Source organism: Falco punctatus, assembly GCF_963210335.1.
Source record: "Falco punctatus genome assembly, chromosome: 14".
Classification (NCBI taxonomy): domain Eukaryota; kingdom Metazoa; phylum Chordata; class Aves; order Falconiformes; family Falconidae; genus Falco; species Falco punctatus.
The window spans coordinates 17,788,258-17,813,904 of NC_137594.1; the positions used below are offsets into that span (position 1 = coordinate 17,788,258).

At 38.0% G+C, this 25,647-nt stretch overlaps 1 protein-coding gene across 3 annotated transcripts in view; it reads right to left on the reverse strand.

Annotated features, from left to right (window-relative positions):
- Positions 1–25,647, reverse strand: part of TOX3 (TOX high mobility group box family member 3) — a 489,533-nt gene that overhangs the window by 359,225 nt on the left and 104,661 nt on the right. The window contains exon 8 of one of the 3 annotated variants that reach the window (XM_080364727.1): positions 1–25,647. This exon is cut by the window's left edge and continues 18,963 nt beyond it; it is cut by the window's right edge and continues 28,098 nt beyond it. The exons of the other annotated variants lie outside the window; for them this stretch is intronic. The gene's annotated coding sequence lies outside the window, so the exon portion shown is untranslated. 3 annotated transcript variants of the gene reach the window in all.

The following is a 25,647-nucleotide window of genomic DNA, read 5'->3' on the forward strand; positions in this document are numbered from 1 at the left end:
GAAGTGAATGACCAAATGTGTCTTTCTGGCCTTTCAAAGAACAAAATAAGACTTCTACAATAGCTTCTGCTTCTAGGATGGGAACAGAGATGGGAGTGCATCTCTGTCCACCTTCCTCATGGTACTGAGGCTTAGCATCTCCTGGGCTCATCTTTTGTGACATATGTAAATAAAAATCTCAGATTCTTACAGTCTGAGAAGTACTTTCATTTTAGGATATATAGATTTTGTATGCAATATCTGTTTTATGTACTCCTTGTAGAAGTAATGTAGTAAAAATAATGGTTTGAAATACAAAGCCTGAGCAAGACTTGATGTACCACGGGTTTACCCTCAGCTCTCCTAATGGACCTCAGCACAACTTATAGAATCTATCTATCTACTTTAACAAGGCATTGCTGACTGTGCTTGAGTTGTGCTACTCCGTGATATAATCAGATGTTCTGCAAGCAGAAAAAGAGTACATCTGCTATTCATATTCTTGTGCTTCATCGTGTAAATCTGCCCCCTCAGAGCTGCCATCCTGGTTCATTAATAGATCGAGCAATGCATGTAACCCTAAAGTGAGCAAGTGTCTCTATGGGATATGCTTGACTTCAAGTTCAAATTCAAAGACAAAGAAATCCAGCTGAGACCTTTGTTCTTTTCTCATATGGCAAGCACTGAAACCCCCACTGGAGATTCAGAAGGATAAGATACATTTTGTGGATTTCCAGGGGTAGGTCTTAATGTTTAGTACCTATGGTTTATGGAAGACCAGGTTTCAATAACTCCACGCACAGATAAGCTGGAAACTTTGGAAATGCATATATTAAAATCTCACCACAGGAAGACAACAATATTTTTAGAAACAATCTATTAAAAAATGCACAGGGTTCTTAGATTTTTGAACATCCTCAAGTTCAGTTTTACAGCATAACTAACTTCTGGACAGAAAACCTGAATTGCTTTAAATGGCATGACAGTCCGTTGTTGTACTAGTTGACAAATATAATTCAGACAGTTCAATGTTCAGTTCTGCGTCACTGTTTGAGTCTAGTTTGCAAAGAAAACCCAGAAGTTTCTTAAATATATATTCTTTTGGGAAAAAAAAAAAAAAAAACCAACAAAAAAACACAACACAAAATTCACTGTAGGATGGAAATAGCAAGATCCCAGCCCCAAGGCTAAAATCAAGACATAATATTGAAGAAAGAAAACAAAAAAAGGAGGCATCCACAGTGAAAAGAGAGTATAAGAAAAACAACTATGAGTGAATAAGAAAGGCAATGTGAAGGAATTTTCTGCTTATTGTCATGTCGCTATTCTCTCATTCTAATTACCATATACTTTAGAAAATAATAAGACAAAATAAGCAGATGAGAGTTCAACAAGAGCAATAAGCCTCACTCACAGATTAAAAGCAGGTGGCAGAATAAGAGAATAACATGAATGAGGGAGGACTTGTGATCCGAAGGAGAAAGACAACGTGGGCACAGCTCATGGAGACTGGGCTCCCAGCATAGCTGAGGAGCGTGGCAGCCCCCCATGGCTGGGCTCCTGCCGAGAGCCTGAGCTTGCAGGGCAGCACTGTCCGGGGCATCTTTCTCAAGTAACATGAAACCACAGAAAGAAAACTAGAACTCAGATGCTGTAAGGTACAAAAGCTTTTGTCAGTGGCAAACAAAGAACACAACTGAGGCAGTGCCATTGAATTAATAAATAAAAGACAGAGTTTCAACATATAATCTATGTGTATAAATAACCTATCTATCTATAAAACATATAATCCATACTTACAATCTAAGTATATAAAGTACACTACATATACAATGTGTATCTCTCCTTATGGAAAGGTATAATCATGCCTTCTAATAGTTACTAACTATTGTGTTTAATGTATATGTAAGCATTATACAGAAAAATATAAATTATACAGATACAGTATAGTTCATATATGTACAAATAATCACCCATTGAGAAGAGTGTCTTTACAATACAGTCTGCTATACTGCCTCTCCTATACACCCAGCACATGAAGGTCTTCCTAAACCCAGTGTTGGCTCTGTCAGTCCTGAGACAGACAGGCTGGTGCTGGGTGCCTGTCTTCAGGCAACCAAATTCTACTGTCAACATTTAGAACCACAATCAACAACAGATATCAAATATTTTGCTTGTATGGTGTTAAGTAAATTTAAAAAGCTAAGCATATAACCCACTCAAAGGGGATATTCCTTGTTATTTTGATGTTAGATGTGATTTACAAGGCCAACAAGTAAACAGCATGACCAATACCTGACAAATCTGTAACATACAGTGGTGGCTCTACAGATGACAAACATACTTCAACTCACCTGCAGTTTATCTTTTCACGTATGTAGATGCCTGCACTCAGGCTTTCTCCAGACTCTTTTCCAGTACTGCCATATTCCAACAGTTAAAAAACTGGTAGCAATTTCAACCAAGAGTTTCACAGGCCAGCAATGCAGACAGCCTTAGGCAACATGACAGTGCCATCTCAGTAATGGGCATTTGTCATTAATTTAAAGAACTATGGCTGGAGATGGGGGGGTGGGGGTGGAGGTGTTGGGGTGGAAGAGAGAACAAAAAAAGGAAAAAAGAAATAAGATAAATAACAACAAAGAGCTGTTTTACCAGTTGACCAGAATGGTGATCACCCTCAGCAAAGAACTGTTTTGGCAACTGGTAATCCAGAAGCTTAATCAATGACTCTTATTGTCTTGAATAGCTCAAAGGGTTGAAGGAAGCATCTACTTGGGGGGAGCAGGGTGGGTGGGTGGAATCTGTCAGGTGTCTGTCTTCTGTTGTTTATATTATTGACCTGATCACATGGCAGGGTAGGTGAACAATATGAAGTCAAATTCTCAAATGATTTAATTCAGCACAGCTTAATTCAGCTTTAATTTAGCACAGTTTCATTGACTGCAGTCCAGCTGGACTGATTTATTCCAGCTAAAGATCTGGCCCCATTCTAGTGTAACTGGTGAAAACTATTATCCACTGAACGTACGGTCGTAAAGAAAAAGGTATTGAGAGGCATACTATGAAACACAAGGTGTTGATATACTGAATGCTAGCAATGTTTATAGCAAAGCCAGCTCACTCATTCACTGCTGTGGATGTTATGATGCATTGCCTTTTGTTCCTACAGAGCAAAGGAAGAACATCTTTACTGCTTGGAAGTCTATGTGCTTTTCCTATTTATCTTGCACTTGAAATCTTTACCCTTACTTTGTGACAACAGAATTATCTCCATGGAAACTAACTAAATTATCATGAAATAGGGCACTTACATAAAATTTGGGCCCTACTACTCTACCTAGGAAGCATGCATCCTGCGCAAACTGCAGCCATGGACAGATTTCATATAGGCTCACTCTCCTTGTGAGGATGCTAGAACACAATGTTTTTCCAGTTCGTCCAAATTATACCTCTTACTACATTAAGGCTTCATAAACACATTAATTGTTCAATGTAATGAAGACTTACTCTGGTTTCATATTCAGATATATGTATGTCTACCTATAAATCATCATAAGCCTCGTTTAGAACAGTACAATGCACAGAAGCTATCATAAAAAACAAGAACGCTTTAGAAAACTGAATTTCCAATTTCATAACCTGAAAACACAAGCCTGTCAGGGAGAATATTTCCTAACATGAGGTAGAAGTTCATATCATGGAAGCTTAGCAACAATGAGAAGATTAAGTATGGGAGTTCTATTAAAGTATTTTTTCCTTTTATGCTTTTGAAAATCCCACTGCACGCTATTAGTTGCAACTATGCTGGGCCAATCCTATTAGCAATCTCCATTAAGTGTTCACAACTTCCACTGAAAGATGTGTCCTTCCATTTCGGGAGATATCTCATAAATTAATTGCAGGCTTTTCGCAGTTAAATTGCATTCATCTTATTTTAAATTCAGCATGCATTGATGTTTTGGATAACATTACACAGAGACCCTGAAATACTTCACCATATTTAATAAATGTATATACATACACACACGCATTTTTCTGGGGATAGAAGAGAGGAGAGGGAATTGTGTGGCAGCATACCATGCATTTGTAACATATTGCAGATATCGAAAGGCCAACTTATTTTTAGCTTGCTCTCTTAAAGAAATGAAGTTTTTTGTGCTTGTGCCTCTGTCTGTCCCTTTGAATCTGCTGGCCAGTTACCCATCACAGATAGGCAGTATTATCAGAGAGACTCATGCTGAAGGTTTCATGAAAGCCAGAGGCTGGTTAGAAGCCAGAGCCAAATACTGTCCCCATTAAGGAGATGCTCAGAGGATGTTGTCCCTGTAAGTTCTCACAGCATTACTGTTGGCTGCTCATGCTGAGGACATGTTTACCCCTGGACTAGCAGTGACGTGTGCTGTCTTTTGCCCCTCGTACTATGCAAGGAATTACAAAATACTAAATTAAACAACTTCAGTAGAAGACAGGGCTGGAACACGGAAAGGACTTTGAGGTACTGCATAGAGGAGATGTGACTTGGGGGAAGAAAGTTGCTGACATGACAGAACACGTGAAGAAATTGGGTAGAAATCTGCAAGATTTCATTAGGGGAGCTTCATAAGGGGGTTGTTCCCGGAAAAGCAAGTGCTCTCTTATGGTAAAGCAATTAACTGGAATTCACTGTCAAAGGTATTGCAATTTTGTAAATTATTTCAAGAGAACAGCCATCTAAATACACTAATGCTTTTTGTTCCAGGTGAATACATAAGGCTTTTCCTCCCTCTAAGCTACTCATTTTTAAAGCTGTCCTGTGCTCCAACAACAGCAATTTCATCCCACATTGTATTTAGTAAATTGCACTGAGGCACATGAAGCCTTCCCATCATCTCTGTAAACATGGCTGTATATCTAAAGGCAACTGTTACATATGGGTCATTATCTATTCTATTGCTCGGTATCTCCTATTCATGACCATGTCATCTCAGTAAAAATGAAGTTGTTTTGCATTTAGATGCCAAATAAGATGTGCTAAAATATATAAAATACAAGTATTTCCATAAATGTAATTTTCGATTCATATAGTACATTATATCATTCACATAATGCCTTTAAACCAAACAAAATATACATCGAGAGATTTAAACAACTCCACAAGCACTAGGTATTTTGCTTTGAATGCATTATTACCTGTGTACATATTATCTTCTCCTGGGCAGCAGTAGCAGATGAATCTGAAATGTTTTGGTGGTTTTGTCATCCATCTGAAGTTTAGTATAAACTGATTCAGGAAAACAAGGGGCCAGGCACAACAATTTTCCTGAAACTCAGGATGGTGAGGAACACAGCTTATACATATGGTGTGGCACCTGGTGCTTATTATGTACAAATCAAACAAGCTCATCATTCTTGTAAAGCGTTTCTCCAATATGAGCCTGTTAAACCCCCTTCTCTATTCTATTTCTCTCTAATTTTTAGACATCATGGTCAAAAGGTGACAACCACTAACAACAACATACCAGTCTGCCATCGGGGAATAGACTGCAGCTGAGTTCCCCATTTCTAAAGACTTCCATTTTGTGGTCCTTTAAGATTAGGGCACACGACCCACCCACAACAGCTGACAGCACTTAGCAGTATCCCCCCTTCCTCATTTCACCCTATGACTATGCATTTCAGAAGCTCTAGACTGGACTGAAAAAGCCACAGGACTCAAAAGTATCTAACAGGAGTAGCAGAAAGCCTGTAAAATCAATGCAGAACCCACATAAAACACAATTGTTACCAACCTGTATTTGAATCAACTTGATACAAGTCCTGCTGCAAGATCTGGGCAGTTGCAGTGGTTACCCCAGTGAAATAAAAGGAATGCAAAATGTTCTCCAACACCATTTAATAAAATGTAGCCCTGCAGCATTTCCTAAAGAGTGTATACATACAGTGCAACCCCTAAAGGACTTCTCCTGCGGTTCTCTGAGTTCTCTCCTACAAAGATTCTCATAGTCTTTTCCTTAGGTTTGCAAGAGGCAGAACACATTTAATGACCTAATAATTAGCAAAGAAAAGCTTTAATTATATTACAATTTGATGGCTGGGTTAAGGGGGGCTTGCATTATGAAACTAGATGTCTTACAGGAGCACCTTGGTGAAGGACATGTTTCCAAATGAATCTGGTTTTATTTTATATGTGTTTTTTGTCCACAGAGCCCTGCAAAAAGGACCAGATGATGCTGTGGCAGCCCCACGATTATACCAAATAGTATAGTGAAAAGGGACCATCCTGCTTTTCTGAGCAGCTGCGTAAGCCAAGTAGCTCTGTAGTACGGCATATCAATTACTCATTCAGTAATTACCCCCTCAGATTCCACTTACTTTAAAAATCAAATATCTTTCCACCTAGTTTTCATATAGAAAAGGTGATGCTGGAGAAGAAGGCTAGCATTTTCATGTGGATTTTCTCTGTCTTAATAATAAAAGGCCAGATTTTGTCATTTTTAACTTGTATAAGAATTTGGATTTGCTAAAACTTCTGGAACAGGTCAAAATAAAAGTTGTAGAGTCAGGCACAGAACAGTAAAAAATAACTATAATTCAGGGTGAAGAAAATCAGACATGATACATATATCTGTATAAGAAGCCCCTGTCTGGTATTTTAATAAAAAAGTTTATCATGGTGCTATTTTGTGATATTTTCAAAACCTAATTCTTTTCCTCAAAGAAGAAATTTAACATTTTTTGCCATAGTGCATGACTCATTATATTTAACTGTGACGTGAGGGAAGGCAATCATACATGAATAACACATCATCAATAACAGATGAAAAGATTATTGGTAGTAACGAGCTTTATAAAAAGATATTGTGGGTAAGTGAACATATATTTAACCTCTGTTAACTTTTTTCCCTATAATTTAGAGTAGGAGATTTTCTGTCATTGCAACACAAAGCATCATCTATCAGAAGAAGAACAAAAGACCAAAGCACTATTCAAAGACGATAACATGAAAGGCTTTGGGGGCCTTTCATGCTTTCAATCACATAGCTCTGAATCCTCCCTTTCTCAATTATTTCTGTATATTACTATATAAAACCGTGCATCTATGCAATAGCAGATCTCAATTTGAGGTCAGGCTAGTACTCATGCTAAACTAACAACTGTTCAGATGCTTTCTCAAATTCAAGCCCTTTTTTACTAGTTTCCATAAGTTATATTAAACAGGTGAGGGTATGTCATAAAACAATTTATTCTTGGTGTCATTTTATTTAGGCCCCATGGCTATTTATTTGTTAAAACTTTATTAAATAATACTTCTTTTCATGTCTTTACTGCTTTTCTCAGAGGACCTCAAAGCATTTCACAAGTGATAATTAACAGCATCCTAATAAGACATATTTTTATTCACATCTTACCAATAGAGAATGAGAAACATGGGCAGTTTTTTGCAACATCTTTTGAAATCTTAAAATAAGCCGGTGGTGATGTTAAGAACAGAACCCATAATTGCAGATGTCCAAAGACCGTGCTTTGAACACAGAAACATTATTTCAGAATGTGTCTTGTTTAGAACAATTTTCTATGCTAGTAATTTTGTAGACAAAATGCAGCAGAGCACTGAAGTCTCAGTGTTTTTTGTCTAGCCGTAGGTATATGAAGTATTTATTCACATGTTGACATGAATTTTGCCTATGTAGCCTATGAGAATTCTTTCTTATTTTGTTTTCTTTCTACTACGTCAATTTTTCCACCTCTCATCAATCCTTCAGAAGTACAGCACATGCATTTTAATGGAGAATACATCAAAGGTCTACAATGATGTCTGGCTATTCAACAGAATGCCAAACTGGTGAATAGATGCTCACATACAAAACAAAGACCAATCTAAACAGTTTATATGTGTTCAATTTTTAATCTCTGTACACAGGAATATACTCCATGTATTTTCCTGGGCTCAACAGCACTCAGCTGTGCTTCTACTGTTCACACAGTTTTTGCAGCCTTCTAGAAATATCAGCAAAATCTCTTAACACCTAGATCTGTTAGAACCTTGTCTTTGCCAACCCTCCTGAAAATATCCTTAAACAACATATTAAAATTCTCGTTGAAGAATTAATGCAAAAAAATGAGGTGGAAGGATTTTTGCAGAACAATGTATGAGACATACAGATTCTTGTACTTGCAAAAGAGCATATAAATGGAATACAATTTATCAAGAGGAAGTAAGCTATATCTTAGACGAGGTCAGCTCTATAAAGCATTGGATGCTGGAATTAGAAACAGGGATGAAAGAATGAGATGACATGTAAGACAGTTCAAGAATTCCATCCATATCCAACATGTTCCATCCATTCAGTAATAGTGCTATTGTTGCGCAGTGCCTCTCCCCTCTGTAGAATCATTTCTTTTTTAATGGAATAAATACATAAATTTAAAATCTGAAAACTCGCCTGCAGCCATTAGCTGACTATTGACAATGTCCATATATTTTCTATGAGCCTTCCTTACATCCCTCAACACTGGTACATCAGAGGGCACAATGAGTAAAATGGAACCAAACATTGAAAACCAAATTTCTAATCCATCAAAATGTTGGTTTACCCTTATTTTGTGTTGACTTTTCTCCCTTTTCACATGATGCCTGCTATCGGAGCCTCACAGTACTGAAGGCAATAGTCAGCAAAAAATAAGATGACCCACATCTCCAGGACACAGCACCAGTTTTGCACCAGTGTGGCTCCGTAGCAGCAGCACAACAGTCAGCACTGCAAAGCTGTTGTGATGGAGTGATGCTTCAGGCACAAAAATCTACCCTTATGGCTGACCAGAAATGCCAGTAACCCAATGGCAGAAGTTGTTCTACAGCTATTTGAATTACATCAAGAGGTGTTTGACCCAGAATAAACAAATTGACACAGAAACACCAATCCCATGCCAATGGTGACCATAATCCCAACCCTTCTCGCCTCAGCACCGCTAGAGGTATGGAAGGGGGTCAGGTCTATGCCCAGGACAGACCATGGGAACAAGGATTCCCGTGGCTGGGGAAAAACTCATCCTTCCTTATGTCTCCTGAGTGCCACCTAATTATCCCCACTGCTGACCAGATCATCAGAGGAGGCTGCCAGGATCTGAGCAAACAGAGCATCTTTCCTGGGCAAGCCTTCAAGACATTGCTCACAGGATACCAACAGACCTCATCAGAGAAGATCTAATAGATTGTAACAATCTGACTTCAGAGCAGCTTTTGTTTTCTTTAGCCAGACACCCAACACTATCTACAAGCCTAGCAGAACTCTGATGTTTTTTTGTGCATTACATGCTGCAGATACTGTTTTGCATCAAAAGCTAAAAGATATTTATTTCTAAGGCATATAGCTTGTTAGGAGATATTTCGACCTGGAGGCATGAGGCATCTGTAGAAAACCTAAAATATTAACATGTTTTAAAGTGTTTAAAGTCCAGGCAGACCCAGATCCACCCTCTCTGCTTGCAGAGAGCAGAGTGGGCTCATATTATTTCCCATTTTTACCCCAATACATACCTAAATTAGCTGGGAAGTGGAAGGTGTAACCACAGCAGAGTGGAGGCTACAAAAGCAAAGCTTCCGAGAAGTTTGAAAGAACTCGTCCTCCTGAGAAGACATACCTAAGCATGATACTGTCACGGAGAAAGCATCCAAGCAAACTGAAAGTAAATAATACGTTAGAAATAAGATAGCAGGGGAAAAAAAAGGTTTTTGTTTTGTTTTGTCTTCTTTAGATTAAATACTCTTGCCTAGTTTTCCTTAGCTAATTAGCATCCCTTCTTAGCGGTTTAAGTAACTGCTCATTTAGATCAGTGAATGATTGCTCTGAGATTAGGGTGTGGGAAAAATCTTTCTGTTGGGAATAATCTACTTATGCTACTGTTTATTTGAAGCAGTGATAAACATAGAAATTTTCCTTCCATATGTGCCAAGTATAATAGAAAGCAGAATGATTAATGAACTCTTGCATTTTACCAATAAATTACTAACTCCAGACACAAATCTATATTTTTCATTAGTACAAGTTTCATTAGTTTCATTACAAGCTATTCTTGTTTTTTTGAGAATGTTTATATTATTTCTGTTTGATCTGCTGGGAATGACATTTTGCGCACCATTATTTATAATCCCAAAAAATTAATTATGCTTCTAATTAACAGCATGCAAATAAATTACTGCTCAAGGAGTTATTATTCAGTTGTAAGGCAGGAGCCTTAAAACTGTACATATACACACATTTCAGTTGTGCTTCCAGGGTTTTAATTTTTTTTCCTTTTCATTTTACTTATTCATTTCTTCCCAGATTTCTGAGGACCATTAAAATCTAGCTTTTGTGAAAGTTTTCAGATGCTCATATTTATTTGTTCTTCAATAAACAAGAACTGGATATATAACTTCATAGGCATTTCCTTTACTATATAAAGGATAAGTTGTCTAAGAAAAATAGTGATGGGAAAGAAAAAGTGAAACTATTAACTGGTTAATGTACTCCCTTCTCATGGTCATTTCATGAGATCAGCAGTTGTGGAGTACACCAAAGAGAGCTCCAGAGACTGATGTCTCGTTACCTAGAGTACATAAATTGGACAACCATGATGCAAGCTACTTTGTTTTGCCATCCTGCTTTATTCAGGTGCAATTAGAAGGAGTGACCTTGTGACAAAGATAAGACACTCTGTCCAAATCCATTCCCACCTCCTTTTGTCAGGTCCTCACAAAGCTGCAGTTTAGTGTCAGTTCTCATAGCAGGCTTGCAGTGGACCTCAGCAGCTTGTTTTGGAGAAGCAGGTCCGACACCATCTCTCTCTCTCTCCAGAGAGTCTCCCAATAGCTGTTAGATGATTGAAACTCCCCGTTACCAAAGGGGCTGAGTGAATTCAGCCACACATTTCCTCCATTTGTGCCTGTTTTCCATACATTTACAAGTTAATGGTAGACACAGTCATAAAAAATAATTTGAACTGATGTTGCAGAATATTCAGAGAAAATGCACTTTGCATCATAAATATTCATTCGCCCAAATTTAAAAAGTAGCTACTCCACATAGGGTGTCAGGGAAATTGTAGGTGGTGTTACGTCCAGGCAGAACACCTCCAGTTTTGCTATGCAAACAGCCAGAAAACAATTTGAAAACATATGAACTGCAGTATGCTTACAGAAATAATTTTAAACAAGCAAATCCACCCTGTCTGCTCATGGGCAAACACAGGATAGAGAAAGGTTTGTTAAGCCAGAGATAGCCTAACATTATGGTTTTTTAAACTAAGATAATTAACTACTGAAAAACTTTATCTGAGGTTCAATGAATCATTCATAGCCATTAAAAATAAAGATCAGGCCATCCAGGACAGTTTTCAATAATATGCCCAGCATGTGTTTTAGGCCACAGTGCACCCCCATGTCTAAAAGATGTACGCTCCTTCCCCATGGGCTGTCTGTGTCCTGTGTCTCGCTCCTTTTCCCCAAGCTCCTAACCTCAGCCGAGCTTTAGTACTTCAGCAGAGATGAGCAAGCACTACCTCTGCTGTCCTGCAGACACTGTCACACCTGCTTCTGCATGGCTTGCTTCATGCTATTCCAGGGCATGTGTGACAGCCAGAGCCACCGTAGGGGCTGGCTGCAGCGGCTCCTTGGCGCTCCGCAGGTCCAAGCAAGCTGAAGTGACCAGCGCCCAGCCCTGGCAGCCAGGCTGCGTTCATCTGCCAGCGATTTTCTAGAGTTGCTCTGGCATAGCCCACTTCAGAGGAAACTGCAGAAGCAGCTGGAGGTTTTTGGATGCAGCCATAGACTAAATGAATAAGATTATTAGAATGAAACAGATTTTTAAAAGACACAGCCCCCTATTTATAGATGGGGGCGACCACTGTTAAAGAGTCCATCGCTATTAGCAGCGAGGGTTTTGTGCACAGCAAACACAGCGACGGCTGGTGGCGACTGATCTGTTCATCCAACAGATCCATCAGCTCCTCCTCTTGCTATCTGTGAAGCTGGAGAAGGTTTTTTTCTCCCTAGGGAAGGAACTTCATTTCAAATATAAAGTTTTTATTAGCTGCCAGTGAGAGTCTTGCTTCAGCCACTCATTAGCTACGTAGCATCTGCCGTGGTGACATGCCAGGGCCCTTAGCAAGAAGGCGAGTGCAGGTTGCTGAAGCATCAAAAAGAAAGCAGAGCATGATGACAGCTGTGTGAGGGGAGTCTGGTGACAGCAAGAGGGAGAGAAGACTCAGAGTCTTCTGAGGGTAATACCATGTGAACCTGTTGCATATAAACATACTCCCTTAGGTCAAAATTATTTCAGGCTTCACGCAGCTACCACAGGCTGAATTTATGGCACGGATGCTCCTGCTTCATGAGGGACTTCCCACATGAAGTGAGAAGAGGTGAACACATGAAAACACTCACAGAGGAGAAAGGACGGTCCTTGTCCACGCTGTACCGCTGCTGGAGGATTGTCTGGATGAGACCCAACCCAACTGTTTTACAGAGGGACAATATACAGAGTACCTGGATATAAAGCACTGCCGGGGACCAAATGTATAAAAGAAGGGTCATGTTGAAGCACTGAATACTATGGCACAAAGACCACATAGATCTGAAAATTTACAATAACAGTACAGCAATTTTGCATAAAATATACAGTACATACAGAAGGAGAAGTCTTCCTTTCCAATAGTGGTCCCTGATCATCTCTTTTTCTTGGTAGTTGCCATGTGGGTCATGCTGAAAGGATAATGAGACGATCAAAAGGTACGTTGGACAGTTTAGTAGAGAAGTCTAATAAACAGATGTTAGTAATGAACAGCTACCAGATATATTAATGTATCTTCTTTCTAATAAAACTTAATGTAAAGTAGATGGATTGTGATACTCAACAACCTCAGTAGTGGAGTTAAAATTGAATTATATGGAAGAAAAAACAGCTGTGTTCTGATTTCAAAATTATGATGATCTATTATTATGATCCATCACTAGCAGAGCAGCAGGTGAAACAATAATAAATCACTCTTATTTATAACGCACCAAATCATAAGAAGTATCAAGAGGAGTTATAATTCATTTTCACTTCAGGTCATAATTAGACATCTACTGCATTGTATTTTTGCATAGGTATATCAGTAGCCTGGTAATTCATAATCCATCACACAGAATCAAAACAAATGCAAACTGAGTAAAAAAACTATTTCTCTCCCCAGTGTATTTAATATATGCATTAAGTAACTGGAATAAATAGAAATATGCAGTACACCAAGTGTATTTTTTCTATTACGTTAATGTATTTCAATCATTTGTGCAAAATTCCCCAATAGCTTTTGAATTTGAGGATTTATTAAAAAACCCTGCATGCTTCCAAACATACAGGTACCAGGGTTTTGCCATAACATGGGCTGTGATTTGCCAGCCAGATAGTAGCTGCTGGTTTCCTCCTTGGTTTCTGAGTGCACAGACATTCAAGAGAGCTTAGTAGCAAACTACTATGGACTTGCATTTGAGGGAGAAATTCAGTTATTTTACCTTCTCCCTTTTCTTGTTTTTCTCCCAGTGTGAGAAATGTTGCTCAGTGTATCACTCGGGAAACACTGTGCTGCTAAAAGTGCCAACTGTGATATACACCTGTTCAGATCAGTGAAGTTTATTATAATAAGGATTAGAGAGTCTTAGTTGTATTTACAAAGAATTTCTCTCCAAAGCAGAGTGAAGCCCGTACAGCTTATTCTTCATAAATAAATACTTTAAAAAAAAAAAAAAAAAAAAAAAGCAGCACAAGGTTAGCTTGGACATAGAGATATGAGGTACTGTAAAAGAAGCCTTGTGGGAGGAAAGGTGCTACTGCTACTTTTCCTCGATGTCAGATCCCAGCATCTAAAGTCCAGGACCAGCATACTTATTTTTGAATGTCTATCTAGGTTTGTACATGCAAGGGTTTCTGAAGCACAGGAGTGGTTCATTAAAGGTGAAAATAAGCCACCACACTGTACAGTCTCTCAGTGGTGCAGCTCAGGGGCACAGGCAGCCTGGCTGGCTCCAAGGCAAACAGATACCCTACAAATGCAAGGCATGAATGCAGAAGCTTCTGGAGAAAGTTATAGCAAACTGCTTAAACTTCCTATGGGTTGTGGTATTACTAATGCCCTGTGGTACTCGAGTTGCCACATCTCCATCGTCTCCTGCTACAACCTCACGCTTCAGCTGTGCCCCTTCTCTCAAGCTCCTGACCTGTTCCCGGCACTAACAAACAGCACATTTCAGTTACAATTTACAGCTGGCCGAGGTCAGACCTGAACACCTCTAAGCATTATTCTACAACACCATTGATTATAGAATTATTTCCTGAGAAAGCCTGTCTTCCACTTAAAATGTATCTTCACATTATTTTTCCACTCCTACGACTGCAGCTGGAGGATGAAGCCACCTGATACCAAAACAAGGCACCTTTGGAAGGTGTCAGGAACACGAAGGTAAGCTAGACATCAGAAATGCTTCTCGTGCTTCACACGCGTTGATTCAAGAAACACTTACTAGTGTTGTATCTCCTGTGGTGGACAGGGCAGAGCCCACTGAACCCACACGGCTTTCGGAGCCAGCAGGGTTAAACGCATCCCCTCCCGGCAGGTTGTCATAAATAAGGCACCATTACCCTGTAGCGGGAGGGGATCTGCCCCTCCGTATCTCCCTACTCCAGGTTGGGTAGAGACATCTGTCTGATAAATAGCTCATTTTGCAATCACTATCATATAATTTAGTATTTTGACAGGTGCATAAACTTAACATGAGCTTTATATAAATATTAAACAGTCTTTCTAAAAATGAAAGCTCTGAAATGAACACAGTTCCCTAGGCCTGCCTTAATAATTATTCTGAGGAAAGGTTTTACTGAAGAAGAAAAGGAAAGAGATTTCTCTAGCGAAAGAGTATTGGAGTAATTCGGTTATATTGTATCTGGGTGCTGTGACTCAGTTTCAGGTGCTATCAGGCGGTACCAGCGATGATAGCTTTGAACTGAGCTTTCCTTTCTTCCCTTTGTTTTTGTGAGGAGTTTATTTGTTGATGTTTTGGGTTTTTTATTTTCTTTTTACAGTTCAGGCTTATCTCTTTTTCTCACTATCCCGAAGGGAGATATTTACTATAAATCTGCAAGGATATCACAGAATGGGATCAAGGTTGAGTGAACACACAAGAAGATTTAGGAAAGTAAATACATGATAAAATTAATGAAGATGTTCCCTCCTGATGCTCTTCCTGTTGCGTTACCCCTTTCACCCTGCGATAGCCTTCCTATTGTCCACCTCCTTCCTCCTGGCCTCCACTCCTGCCCTTGCTGGGCATGTCTTTGTTCCCAGAGAGGCACTTAAAGAATAAATCCTGAAGTCTTTGTGCTGCTTTTTTTTCTTCCTTTTTTTTTTTTTTTAATTCCCCCCCAACTTTGATTTTACACAGAATGCACTCTACTCTCAGCACTTACTGCAATCAACAGGAAAAAAATGTGGTACCACTTCTGAGGGTACCTTTCTTGGTTTGTGTCCTATTATAAAAGATCATTTATAAGAGAATGATCAGCTGAAACCTTGCTGTTATACTTCTTGTAAAAATGTTTTCTCTTTTTTGTCCTTAAATCCAGTATTCAAAGTAACCTTTTATGAGGTCTTCCTTTTGTCATCATGAGACATCTAAAAAATAGTGGTCTAAATAGTCTCTTGCTCTGTCCTAATAACAACTAAAAGTTACATGAAATGTATGCCTTATTTTAAAGTTGTTTAATGGTCATCAGTTAATGGTCCAATCTCTTTAACGATAATCAAATAACATTATTACTGACTTCACACTTACAACAAGGAAAAGGCCTCCGAGCAGTTACAAATTGTTCAACGCAACTGAAGAAGCCAGTCTTGGGTTCAAAAATTAAGAGCCAGAGCAGAGCTCCTGGCTTCTAATTCTCCTCTGTGGTTAAATCTAATGGCTCTTCTTGGCCAAACATTGCACGCATGTCTCAAAACCCTGACAGGGACACACTATCCAATGCACCAAAAATTAGTGAGAGCCACGCTGTAAATCACACAACCCTGAAACTTCTGCCTCCGTTACTCTCTTCTATGCCATTTGTTAAAACATCATCACATTTACCTGTTTATAACCCACGTGCTCACTCACTACAGCTTTGCAAAATTCTATACATTCCATGCTTCACTAGATTATTTTTTCTTTCTCGTTTGTTATTCTTGTACTATAAGAAAACACTTTCTGAGAAAATTTAGCTTTGTGAAGAGGACTTCCCCACCCCACACCCCTACACCCCAAATTGTATTTCAGTATTCTATGTCTCTATTGAAATCCCTTGCTAATATGCAGATACAAAGAGAAAAGAAGTATTCATGCATCATCTCTATCAAGGACTCAGTTCTGATGGATATGACATTGAAGGTGAAGTTTTCAAAAGATAAACTTTCCCACAGAAGTCAATGACATAATTCTAAAAATACTTCCTTAAAATGCCAATTTATTAATAAAGGCCTTATGCACGCACAACTACTGTGAAACTTATTTTTGCAACATATCAAAAATAAAGCGAGCCCATAGTATACAGATGTTCTTCTAATTTGTTCTTTAGTATTCAGGCACTGAATGTAGTTAACTGTCTTTTATTTTAGACCGGTGTGCTGATCAGATAAGTTCTGATTCACGATGCTGGGCTTTAGCAGTCATCTTCCTTTAACACGCAGGGCACTGCTTTGTGTAGGAACTGGTTGCCTGATTCTGCAACTCTGTCGTCATGATGCTAACAAAGTATGCTTTGCTAAGTATGCAAAGTAGTAAAGATGCCTTCAAATCCCAGTCAAATAAATCTGATATTTAATCAATTTAGTTTATTATTTAAAGGAAGGTGCTAGTAGCTGCTCACCTCAGGTTCAGGTCTTGTGTGCGCTATTTTTATGCACGTGAGTGATCTCATCTATGGGAAGGGATGAACTAACTGTAAATAAATTTCACTGCAATAAGATAATACGTGTAACTGCTCCTAGCATCACGTGTAATATTCTAACACCAGAAGGTACCGTGGGCACATGAGTTGAAAAATCTAGACCAATTATATATATATGATATTTTGAGTTCAAAATCAAGTTGAATAAATGCAAATTCCAAGAACATTTACCAGAAGTTTGCAGGAAAACTAAATCCAATTCTTGTGACTACTACATCAAATCTATTCTAATTCCTACAAACGTGTTTGAATATTTCTGTATCATGTTACCTTGCCTTCTTCCTTACATTAATAAATTGCCTGAAGTCACTCATCATTATTTTACCAGAATGACTCCCAACTAAATAGAGTAGTATTTGCATGCATTGAAGAACTGACTTTTAAGGACAGATTTTTTTTCCAGTAAAATAATATGGACCTCAATAAAGTAAGAGAGCTCTCAAAATATTTAGCAGTGGTTATTTTTAAGACCCGTCTGAATTTCATGGACAGGTTTTATCATGTGTGATTTCCATTCCATTTTCTTCACCTCTGTTATAGCATAAAATTTCATCAAGTGTAAATGTCAGATCTTTTCTTTATTATTTGCTAATGTCATAAAAAGCTGAATTGTTTGCTTTGTTAAGGGCCTTACTGAGCATTGACTTTTCTTTATTTGTATTTTACTACCAAAAATGTTTTAAAAAAATAAAATAATAAAAAAAATATCCCATCTGAAATGGGATTTAAATAACAGAGCGAGGTTTGCCATTATCATAAATGTATAAAGTGCTTTGTGAGTAATAAAATGGATCATGGATTCTGGATAATTCAAACTGAAATGTTATGTTCAGTATCAAGATTAGATTACATTAATGTAGTTCATTTTAAATGGTTTAAAGGCTATCAGATGCATGTGAAAAGAATCTGTACCATAACTTAGAATAAATAGACTGAGACATTTGTTTATAATGTCAGTGCTAAACAAATCTATTACTACATTTCTGCATGTAACATTATGTTACCACTGTTATTAAACAAGCAGAGCATGAAGATAAATTATAGCTTTAATTATAAACCATACCTTTGCATATTTATTAATTTAAAATGAAACAATGTTCACTAACCTTGGATTATTTATATTTGCTAACATTTTAATTAACTTTCATTTATTTATGTTACTTCTTTGCTGCTGGTCATACACACCCACTTAACTTGTGTAGTCTCATTTATCATACCACACATTATCCAGAAAATCATACAATGCTGTTACGGCTAGTTTTGCTATAAGATACAGATAAAAAAAAACAAAAACACAACAGTTAATGACTGATGGGAACCCCCTTTAAGCTCACTCTTAGATAGAAACTTCAGACTTTCCTTTTTTTTGAAGTACACCCATCTATCCAAGATGCCAGCCGTAATTCAAAGAAAACTCTGCTTACCCTGAAATGATTCCATTTGACAATATGTCCTTGATTCAACATTTCTATCTTTCATTCTTAGAGTGATTTAGGGAGGAAAAAGTCCTTGAAGGACTCCATGTTTATTATAGCTCAATAATGAGCAGATAATGGGTTATATGGAGGAATTAAGGTCATAATACAGCCTGAAATTTTTCTTTGTCTGGCTGAAATATATCAGCAGAAGAAAAACTGCTGAAGTTTCAAATCCCTGGATGAGTTTCAAATCCTTCCGACTTCCAGCTAGTAAACAGGAAAACAAGCTTAACAGTGAAATTCTTACTGCTGCTTTACAATGAACCTCTTTATAACTTCCCATCAGCCAAACTTAGCTAAAGTCAAAAATAAAATAAGACTCAGCTGACTTCAATAGCAACTCTATTGGGTCCACCTGCAAAAATCTGATTGTGGCAGAGGGGCAGCTTCACACAGCCACTCTCACAGCATGGGCTTTGTCCATCTCAAACTGATGGCTGATAAAGGACAGTCATATCAGCATCTGTCTTAGGATAGTGGGTTATGTGTGGCTGATGAAGTGAATAAGAGGCAAAAGCATTGCCCCACAAATGCTTTTAAAATTCATGTTAAATTTTGCTATTAAATATTGGCTTTTACTTATGTATCTGGGAGAAAATGTGTTTAATGATGTCTCTAGTTTAAATATAAAAAAAACAAACCAGAATTTATCACATTTTTTGTAATTGAAGTTTTATACAACACATTTTATAATACATTAAGTATCTTTAATATTAAAAATCTTTACATAAGAAATGCCTTTAAATTTAAGTAAATAACAAATATTTTTATATTGTATTCCTTTCTCAAATACTGGAGTTGCCTTAGTAACCACAAGTCAGAGACACTAAAGGGAACCAGCTAGACAGGCCTTAGAGAGGAATGAAATACAAATAATTTTTAATATTAAGTATGAAGTTTAAGTTAAGTTTTATAAAGGGTTTACACTCTGCAATCCTTATCTTTATTATGCTATAACTTTATATATTCTGAATAACTGGAAAGCTCAATATACCCCATTTTCTATGCGTTACTGCACTTGGACCCAGTTCTGCAAAGTTTTACTTGCAAAGGGCTGAAGATGACTTGAAATCGGCATGACCTGTGTTGGGATTTAGCCAGTGATCAAAGAGAAGCTACTGGTGTCATCCCCATCGCAACCAGGTGCATGTTATTTGCCAAACAGTGGGGTATGGGACTCTGGTCAAGACCTATCACATCTGTAATGACATAAACAGAAGGAAGTCCAGATCACTCTATCCCTTTTAATATTAGAGGGGGAGAATAAAAAATGGGTTCTTTTTGGAAATCTAAGTGGCACAAAAAAGTTGGAATTTGTGGACAGTTCCCCAGAATTTCAATTCCCCAGCCAAAACTGAGCATATGTCCAAGATTTTCCTGTTCTTTTAGGAAATAAACTTTTTTTAACTCTGGCCCCGAAGAAAGGATTGTTATTTTAAGACGTATCTTACTTACAAATAAATGAGCGTAAATGTTGTCATTTTCCTACTTTCCACCTCCAAAGCAAAAACTCTACCTAGGACCACCTAAACTTCTGTTTCCTTAAGTAATATATACCACACTGAGTTGCAGTCCTAGCAATGGCAAAAAATACCCTTATTAATTATAAGCTGCCCCTTTTTCAAAACCTTATCAGAAATCCCATCTAAGAGCGGTTGAAACTCTTTAGTGAGATCACATGTTAATTTCTGGTTATCATCACTAAAACTGGCTAATTATTTTAACTCATTATTCATTATGATGACTGAAACCTCCTTTATCAGCTCTTTTGACCTCTATAGTTTTATTATTCTTTAAATCATTTACAACATGTCTCTTGCCATAGCTGAAATTGTAATTAACCTTAGTGATATCATCAAACATTTTATCAAGTTCTTCAGCCAAAACTTTGAAAAAGGTTGAGACTAGTAGGCAGAAGTAAAAATAAAATGTCCTCAGTGGTAGGCCTTGTTCATGTGAAATACTGCTGCAAAAATAAGGTTGTGTACAAATGACAAAGTAACAATCATCATTCTTCCTTCAGAAGAATATTGTCTTCATTCCTGCATAAGACAGTGTTTTTAATGATATCCAATTAAACTCAATAAACCAATTAGCATTAACTCTCAGGGTAATTACATCTCTGGGCTTGACAAAGATCATACTTCAACCAACATGCTAGCAGAGCTTAGAGACTAAATAAATGTGTGGTTTACCTCACAAGGTCATCTCCCTGATGTTATTATCCCTGACAAAGGAGTCAGCACCGCAAGAGCAGAGCAAGATGGCAAATGTGCACACTTGTCTGATCATGCTTTTGCCCAATTTTCTTGATAGGCCAGAAACATCTCCTGGCAAAGCTTAGCAAAACTCTGCACCATTCCAGCCCTTCTTAACAAAAATGGAGGAGAAAAGCAATCTAGCCATGCAGAAATTAAAATAGGAAGTGCCAAGATAATGCAGTTTTACTTTGTATATGCTGGAAAGACTGGCAGAGCAGAAACAAAAGCCATCCATGCGTGGTTACCTGGGGAGACGCTGCAACTGTGAGAGCCTTGTATCTGCTTTAGAAATGGTGAGTTATGCAATTCTTGGGATGTGTTTCCCAGCGATTCTATTCCTGTGCAAACATCTTACAGGAAAGCAAAAGACCAAATCAAAATCTTTTGTGTTCATTCAAAACTAAAGTCTGCGAAGTTTGTAATACCATGCAAGAACATCTCAGAAAATCCTGGAAGACTGAACAACTCTCGATTTCACTGAGTCGTTACAACTTCAAACCCAAGCATTTTCTTTAAATTTTATTTAGTTTAGATTTTGCCGAATCGGTCTCCTACTAATTCAAATATGCAAGATTTTATTGGGAAAAGACAAGGAAAAAGAATAATCTTATTTCAATCCAGTTTTAGGAGTGGACGGGAACCCCACAAGAACGATTTACTACATAGCATTATAACTCTTCCTGCTGATGTTAACAGATGCCTCAAAATGCAAAACTGAAAAAGGCAGTAGTCATTTATTATTATGATGAATAAAATAAATTTATTTCTGATCTGCTTTGAAATTGATCCCCAATTTAGTTACATTTTCTTAAATAGTTCATTTTTCCCCTAACACCTGAACTTGTTCACATCAAGAAACCTTAGGAAAAGAATTTGAGAAGAGATAATACTAATTCTGCTGTGACACATGTAATATTATGCCAGATTTGACTGTTGGAAAAAAATGTTTTCAGCATGAGTCTTTCCTACAGGATTTGATTAAAGATTTTAAAAGTTACATTTCTGCTTCCTATTTGGGAAACCAGAGAAGAGGTGAAGTGGTGTTCGTGCTTGTGAACCCTTGAATGTCCAGGGCTAAATCCTGCTCTAAAATGCAGCAGGCACCCATTTCAACGGCTGTTGCCTTTTTCCTGACTCCAATGAGAGCCTCCCCAGGGACACAACCTTTGGATGAGGAAAGGGGGATATCTGCACCTAAGCTCCTTCCAAGCCAGGTCTCCTGCTGTTTCCCTTAGTGGCAGTTGGTACAAATAAATACAAGAAGGTGCAGCTCACCTTTGTAGGCAGGTGGGGTGACTTGCAGGACTCATTTGGACGAGACAGTCCAAAGGTTCAGGGTTTGTATCCAACACATGGGAGCCACGTCTGGGTGGCCAGAACTCCAGCAAACTTCTTTTTCAATTTCACAGCACATAGCCGAGATGTTGTTACATGGATGTTGGGTATGTAATCCTAATAACACACCAATTTAATCAGGTCTGCCAGAGTACCTTAGCTATCATTTAATTGACTGTGGTTTATATCTTGCATATTTAATAGTTATGTGATTTATCCACTTAACCAAAAAAAGACAAATATTAACAAATGTTATACTGTGAACTCAAATTAATGATGATGCGTTTATTTACATGGAATTTTTATTGTACTAAATAAAGCTCACAAGCTGAATCTGTAGAGGGAAAAAAAAGGTCCTAATTATACCTTTCCAGTCTCTTACAGGAAAATCGAAGGATCATTGCTGATGCAGCTAAAAAAGATCTCATTATGTCCCACTCATCCTTAGCACCGGGTCTATTTTCTCTTAGTAGGTGATCTTTTGATCTTCCCCTTTTTCCTCCAGGTTAACTGCATTCAGCATTTGTCCAAAAGGCTGCAACATGTCTCATGACATTTCATAAGCTTTATAAATTCCATTTTTCCCTTTACTTGTTTCCTCTGGTAGTTTTAAATCAGTTTATCTCTCCCACAGAGCAGAGGTCCTGACCTGACACAGACCTTTGACCGTCACAGTGCTAACACAAGAGCTCACTTATCAGAACTGAGTGCCTTGGAAACCCAAAGACAGCTGGCACTTACTGAGAATGGGAGGTTAGTAAAATTTATGACGTTGTACTGAAATGCACAAGGTAAATATTTTGATATGTTAGAAGAGCATATATACCCATAAACCTCATCCATATGGACACTGCACGTGAGTGGGGGCTGAGCCGGAACGGGAGAAGCAATGCTGAGTGCCGAAAGTGGTTGCTTCCTCTCCAAAAAAAAGTTTGATTTTTTTTCCCTCCCACATTTCTGTGTTCTATAATTGAATTGTAAAATAAAAGGGAGGTCACTCTGCTTGTCCTTGGGCTTCCTGGAAAATTATTGAAAGTCAGAGATACGTGGAAGATATCATGACCTCTTCTGCACACCCCATGAAGGGGCAGCCAGGTGAAATTCTTAACTCCATTTCTCATCTAACATGACAAGCACTTGAACTAAATGAAGTATTTTGGGGATAATACCTCTAAAATGAAATTTTGGCATCAAATGCTAAGCAGAGATAGATGCTATTTAAGCTAACATATCAATTTGCATATCTTCAGGAAAATTAGGAAACAACTGCATTTTTTTGCATAGAAAACCAACCAACTAACCAACCTTCAGGAATTTAGAGTTTATTTAAGGTCTTATAAAAGCAAAGAATACTTAGTGTGAATGATGTTTTCCTCAGAAGTTCACTCAGTTTTCACCACTGGAGAAAAAAGAACTGTCTGTGGAACAATCACTCTTAATTATAGCTCTATATGGATTCATGTTTGCTAAAATGTTTTCTGGGTATCTGAAGGAAATCCCTAGATAATGATGTAATCTTGAGAAATTTAAGAGGGAGTATTCACCACCTCCAAAATTAGATCACTCTCAGGAAATACATCTGGAATGACAAAAGATAATTAATTTGTAGTTTGATGGAGTAAATTTCAATGTATAAGTTAGGTAATCTGTTTTACTGCATTAGGTTGATTTGAAATTTCATTCCCGCTCTCCTTCACCATCTCTAGGTCTGTGCTGGTGCCAAGAAAGGAGACACCCTTTCAGGTTTGGATTTAGAGCTGGGGAAGTGCAGCAATGTTCAGACTCTGCACAACCCCTTCCCAGCAGGGATGCACTGAAAGCTGGAATATCCATTATTCAGCAGGGAAAATGGACCTTGGATGTAATGGTCACATTTCTTTTCATGTTCCTGGGGTTCCCTGATGTACACATAGATGAAGAGTGACACAGTTACCTGGATAGCGAGTAAGTTGCTTCCTAGAAGTTGTGAAATATCCATAGCTCATGTTTCCAAACAAGTTTTGTAATTGTACGCAGAGCTGATGCCACCGAATCACACCAGATAATCCATCCAAGTAGCCTACATTTGTACCAGCAGATATGCTGTGATTTAAGGGTGTTAAAAAATTGACACATTGCTGTATTCCTTGTTAATCATTTCTGCTGTTTAATTATCCTTACGGTATCCTGCTGAGAAGTGGCTCCTGAGCTGGGTTTGAATGCCACTCACTTGAGGAAGAAAAATTAAGCTAAACTTGCACTGTTTAGCAGAAAGGAGAGAGAGAAAACTGAAGGGAGATCAGCAGTAGTGTTCAAAAGTTTGTAGAAGACATTAGCAGAGAGGTAAGGAATCAAGTGACAGTTATGGTGGGGACCACTGGGCAGCCCCTTGAGCAGTGCAAGACACAACAGCTCTCTCCACTGAGGTTTTTGAGGACAGATTCAAAACAACTGCCAAAAAAACCCACCCTTGGCACAGCAGGTCTGCCCTCAGGAACCACTAGAGGAGTCTTTCCAACATAAACTTACGCCATTCTTCATTCTGAACCTTGATGTTCATCTCCCACCTATTGCATTATGCTTGGGTTTGTTTGCAAACAAACAAACAAAAAAGTATTCATGAGCACCAGAGTGTCAGGTCTCTGTTTCTAACACATACCCATATCCACATTTTATTTTAAGATTTTCACTCACCATATAGATGCAGCATTTCTTACCTTTGGCTAGTCTTACCAAAAATACAATCTTCACTTTCATGAACACTCCTAATAATGTCAATGGGAAAATATACATGAGTAGGAATGAGCAAACAGGTTATTTGTTCCTAAATCTTGATTATTCTAGTGAAAACTAGCTTAGCACATACTAAAAGTGGTGCCATTAACATGTTAACAGGAACATTAATATTACTGGTGCAGTTGTTCATTGTTTGGGTTTTTTTAACAATGGGGTTTGGGTTGGGTTTTTTTTCGGCGAAAGGGTATACCTCAACACAATTAATTGCCACTTACAAACAAGTTGTGCACGTGCTCTAGTGAGAATTTTCCTTTTCCCTAATCACAGAAAAAAATCAGGCCCTGATATTAATAGGTAACCCCCTGACTTTATTAAATATAATGGCAGTTTTGCTATGGGCTTCAATTAAAACAAAGAAATAACAAAGAAATTTAAAAAAATCAGGATTTAAGTTTAGTCCTTACACGTCCGTTCTGCATTTCCTTCTTTCTTTCATAATTAAGCATGCTCTAGCTTGCTCAATGAGGTTTGTATTATTTTGCAACTAAATCTTTCATTGTTACTATTCTACAGAAATGGGCTAATCGCAATTTAGAACATGAATTATGGGAACATAAAATAAGACAGCATCTCTTCCCCCCACACTCATTCCATCTTCCAGTTTGATTTTGATTGGAGTGGGATTGCCAGTAGTGTTGGACAGTTTACAAGCTGTCCCCAAAATCCTGAATGATGTGTTTCTTGCTGAGTCTATGCCCCACAGGATCCGCCACGCAGGCATCACACTAATCCAGTATTGAACTATTCAAGCATGTGGGAGTTTGAGCTGTCAAGAACTGTAAGAATCAGATGCAAGAAACACAGCTTTTCTCTCTTTTTCTTGCCCATTTCATATATGTA